This window comes from Galeopterus variegatus, unplaced genomic scaffold (assembly GCF_000696425.1).
Source record: "Galeopterus variegatus unplaced genomic scaffold, G_variegatus-3.0.2 Scaffold700, whole genome shotgun sequence".
In the NCBI taxonomy this organism is placed as follows: Eukaryota; Metazoa; Chordata; class Mammalia; order Dermoptera; family Cynocephalidae; genus Galeopterus; species Galeopterus variegatus.
In genome coordinates this window covers 2,815-6,946 of record NW_007726811.1, presented here as the reverse complement: position 1 = coordinate 6,946, position 4,132 = coordinate 2,815, and the positions used below count along the sequence as shown (strand labels likewise).

Below are 4,132 nucleotides of genomic sequence, written 5' to 3'. Positions count from 1 at the left end.
CCTCGGCCCGCCCTCGCAGCGACACGTCGCGCGCCCCGCCCCCGGCCCGCCCCAGAACGGCGCTCCGCCCTCTCCCGCTCTCCGCTGAGGACCCGCCACCTTCCGTCCCCGGGGCGGGTTTTTGGAGGTAAATTGAGGGCGACGAGGAGGCCGTGGCTGGCACAAGGGGCGCAAGAAGGGAGACAAGGCCGGGCCTGCCGCCCAGTCTGAGGTGCAGGAGGAAGGGGAGCAAGCCGGGGCCCGCGCTGGTAATCTCTGCTTCCTCTCCGATGACCCGAGGCCTTTCCTTGCGTTACCGCCATTTCCTCCCCCTAAATCAAAAGCCTCCACTACCCTGCTGGTTCCCCGCCTATTCTGGTTCACAAACTTATTTCAGACACTGATGCAAACTGTGAATCGTTTTCGCAGAAAAATATGCCACCACACACGAGCACGAGATTCTGCGTCAAATTTCAATAGATTCGTTACATTCTGTTCAAATCAGGGCTCCATGATAGAACCAGCATGTCCCCAACTCTTTTGCCCATTCAGATATAAGTCAAGGACTACATTCTGAACATAAATATACATAGTCATATATATGGCTCCCATTTATTGAGTACTTGCATCCTTTCAACAATCCCTCGAGGTTTCCTACCAGTCCCCGGCTTAAAGAGGTCAAATAGCTTTTGCTCTTGCTAAAAGGACAGTCACAGGAGTTAAACTCAGATCTCAGAAATAAGCTTAGGCCTTTCTTTATTCCTCTCAAATTGAGTAAGTACCAGTATTTGGAAGTCCTTATTCTGCTGCAATAAAACTGAGGAATAGGATGCCCCTAATAGTGGTTCGGCGAGGGGGTAATTTGCAAGGAGGGGACTAAGATGGTTGAACAAGTACTTCTTATCCCATTGTGATGCCCACACCCCTTCCTGTGCTAAATAAACTTTCTTACCGAAATAATGCTTCAGATAATGCAGCAGCAGCAGCAGCAGCAGTTTTCTGTTTTCCTGTAAGTTACACTCATTTACTTAGTCTAGAGAACTTTAGTTATAGTTAAATAGTAGGCTGGAGGCAACGTCTTCTGACTGAGCTTGGTAATTTCTCTTTACAGAGGAGTCCCAGAGGTGGCAGAACTTGACCTGGGCCTTGAAGGGAAAGGATTTGGGGAAAGGCGACACGGGGCATTCCAGAGGAGAGAAACATATGCCAGAGGGCTCCAGGAGTGGTCATTGTTGTTCATTTGGTGAACAATCAGAAATGAAATAGGTAAGTGATTCAGTGTCGGATTCCGGAGGGGAGTTTAGACTTCATGAGGTAAACTACAGTGTGAATTGAGTGATGCTGCGGGTCACTAATCCCTATGAGAAGTTATGGAAATGTTTTTAAGAGTGATTAGTCTGGCAGTTAACACTGTTTGGATGGGAGATCTTGGGGGGAGGATAGAAAGGAAGAAGTGGAAAAGAACAATATATTGCCATATTTTTCTTATCCCTTACAGGAGGTTTTTGGGAAATTTAAATATGAGTTACTTCTGGTCAAGCAGAGACAGGCAAAGAGACTGAAGTAGGAAAAAAAAGAAAATTCGCTCAGTTATTATATTTAATTTCTTAAGGTGTTGTGCATCTGGGAAGCAAACTTATATAATAACAGATCTGTAAATGAATTTTAGTCACATACTTTATGATGAATACTTTAGCAGTGGGAGAAGTTGTATACATGTATTCCAAGAGACCAGAAAAGGGAATATATTAAGAAAACATTGTCAAATACCAGAACATTACTAAATACTACAACTAGAATATTGCCAGAAAACACCAAATACTGATGCATTTAATCTCAGGGGAGAGGGAAGAGTTGGAGTTGGGGAATAATAATTGACGAGTGATTAGACAAAGAAAGGAAACTGGGAGAATTGGGCTAGGTAGAACCATGGCAAGGCGGGCTTCAGGTCTCTCTGGAAGCCAGTGAATATGAAGCAGGTTCCCCCAATCCAGCTGTTCCTGGGAAGGAAGCCATCAAGTGTCACAGCTGGGCAAGCCTGGGCATAAACCCAGGGAAGCCTGAGCTACTTCGGTGTGAGTCATTTCTCTGCTTTCATCCCCATTTTCCCTTCTGCCACAACAGTTGCTCTAAAAGGACTAACCCAGCCTTTTTTCTAGTTCGATCTCCTTTAGTTGTAAAATCAATATCAAACATGGTTAAATAAGCATTCTGGTGCAATGTTAAGAAATAAATAATAAAGCTCTTTAAGCCTACTCTTTTAAAATACAATAAATGTGTGTTTTTTGGAACTTAGAAACTGTTACCAAAAATAGTTAGGTTCCCTGGGTGGAAAGGAGCTTTGATATATAATTACATAAAAGAAAGACAGCACTCTTTCCTCACCAGGAATTAAAAGCATTTCTAATATGGTGACATATTCTCCCAGAGGGTAGGAGTGAGGAATATGATAGTCCCAGAACAGAATGCCACATGCTTCCTTTTGTTATTCAACCTTCCTTCTCAAATAGCCCAAGCCCCAGTTGTCTTCATATCTCACCCCGGCTGTGAAATTTTCAAGCTGGGCAATGAACATGAAGGCATGATATATACTTAACTTCTCTTTTTGCTTCTGTTGACACTCATGGTTTCCTCAAATCCAGTGAATGTTAAGATGGTTTTCCATTGTGACTCCATGACTTCCATGTATGACACACTCCCATGATCCTACCAAAATTTTTACAAAATCAGAAACATTTTTCTTAATGAGGTTTCAGTGTCACTGTGTGAACATCCACATCGTCATTCCTAGTCAGTGATTGGTTAGATGCTAGCTATGATTAAGATATGATTGCATTCTGTGTTTATTTTCTTCATTACGTAATCAGTGGACTGCTAAAAATTAATAAATTTCATAGAAGAAAGTCAGTTTCTTAATTAATTTTTTCTAAATATAGTGAATTTTTATCTGTATGCAAAGCAGATTAAAATAAACTGAATACTCAGAATCTACCAAGCAATAAGGAGCCCAATCACTTTGTATTGACAAGTTAAAGCAGTTTTTAGAAAAATTGCCCCATCTCTTAGTTCAATGAATTGATATTCCTTTCCCAGGCATATCAGTTATGAAATTTATATTGATACCTAGAATTATATTTCTGTTTCTTGGTTTATAATTTTCACGTGGGTTGAGCATAACTCTGAGAGAATAATCTTTCTTAAGTCTGTTATGGTTGATGTCAAATTTGAAATCTATGGAAAATATGCCTTTTTTTCTAACAAGGTCTTGATATTTCTACCCTCTCTTAATCTTTTAGGGTGATTCTGTTTTTCCTTTCAGGGAATATATCATTTGCCAATGAATTTGTGTTGCCTCAAAAATTTCTGCTAGAATTCAAGACAATATTTATCAACTCAATAAGTGTATAGGCATTGCCTAAGGTAATTAGGAACTTACTGTTAAATGCTTTAGTATATATTATTATTTCACTTAAAAAAACTAATGTACATATCTGTTTTCCACATAGGTAAGTTATGGCATAGATAATATTAATGAAAAGGGAAACTTTATCAGTTATCTATTTCTGTGTAAAAAACCAGCTGAAAACTTACTGGTTTAAAAAAATTTTTTTTTTCTTACAGTTCTGTGGGTTGGTTGGGAATTCTGTAGGTCTGTCCTAAACTCATTTGGGCTTACTCCTGTGCTGAATTCAGATAATGGCAGGATGACCCAAAATGGTCCACCTCACACATGTGACCGTTAGTGCTGGTTCTTGGCTGGGATGCCTTAGTTCTTCTCCACATGGCCTGTTAGCCTCTATGAGGCTAAAGTTATAGCATGACAATTTCAGGGCAGGACTCCAGATATGGTGCAAAACACTTATGAAACCTCTGTTTCCTTCACATTTGTGAATGCGGCATTGGTCTAAGCAAGTCAGATGGCCAAGCCCAGAGTCCATATGGGAGTGAGCTTAGATGGCACTCTTGATGAGAAAATGGGAAGGAATTTGTGGCTGTTTTTAATCTACAGTGGAAATTTTCCCCCTCTTCTTCTAAAAACCTACTCTTTTTCTTTTGTAAATAGCTCATAATCCCAAATTGTGAAAGTATTGACTGGCCCTCTTACCTTGTTATGGTTTACATGGAAGTAGTGTATGGAAACAAAAATCACCCA

The 4,132-nt window shown here is 40.6% G+C and overlaps 1 long non-coding RNA gene across 2 annotated transcripts in view; it reads left to right on the top strand.

The window, feature by feature from the left end:
* Positions 1–118: 118 nt before the first annotated feature.
* The window catches only part of LOC103589529, a 5,714-nt gene continuing 1,700 nt past the window's right edge, over positions 119–4,132 (top strand). Inside the window, exons 1-3 of one of the 2 annotated variants that reach the window (XR_550396.1) lie at positions 119–248; positions 1,091–1,245; positions 3,299–3,399. This is a non-coding gene — a long non-coding RNA (uncharacterized LOC103589529). The remainder of the gene's footprint in view (positions 249–1,090; positions 1,246–3,298; positions 3,400–4,132) is intronic. The other variant, XR_550395.1, reaches the window with a different exon arrangement.